We start from the raw sequence: 303 nt of genomic DNA on the forward strand, positions 1-303 counted from the left end.
CTGTTACGTTAACAGGAGTTGAGCCAATGCATTTAATATGGTGACCTGTGTAGCTTACAAATCACCTATTAGTATTTTGCAATATGGATCCTGGTTTGATGGATTGTAATTTTCCCTTACTAATAATACTGCAAGGTGCTCCAGTATCCAATTCCATTTGTGTATTGCAACCGTCAATTAGAACGTTAAGAATTTGCTTACGTAGCGGATTAATTGCGTTAATTTCGTGGACTTTACTTAATTGATATACTATATCAACTCGTTCAGCTGGTTGCGCTGTTGACTGTGTTGTCGCTGCTACCT

The sequence above is a fragment of the Cyphomyrmex costatus genome, unplaced genomic scaffold (assembly GCF_001594065.2).
Source record: "Cyphomyrmex costatus isolate MS0001 unplaced genomic scaffold, Ccosl1.0 scaffold2130, whole genome shotgun sequence".
Taxonomy (NCBI): domain Eukaryota; kingdom Metazoa; phylum Arthropoda; class Insecta; order Hymenoptera; family Formicidae; genus Cyphomyrmex; species Cyphomyrmex costatus.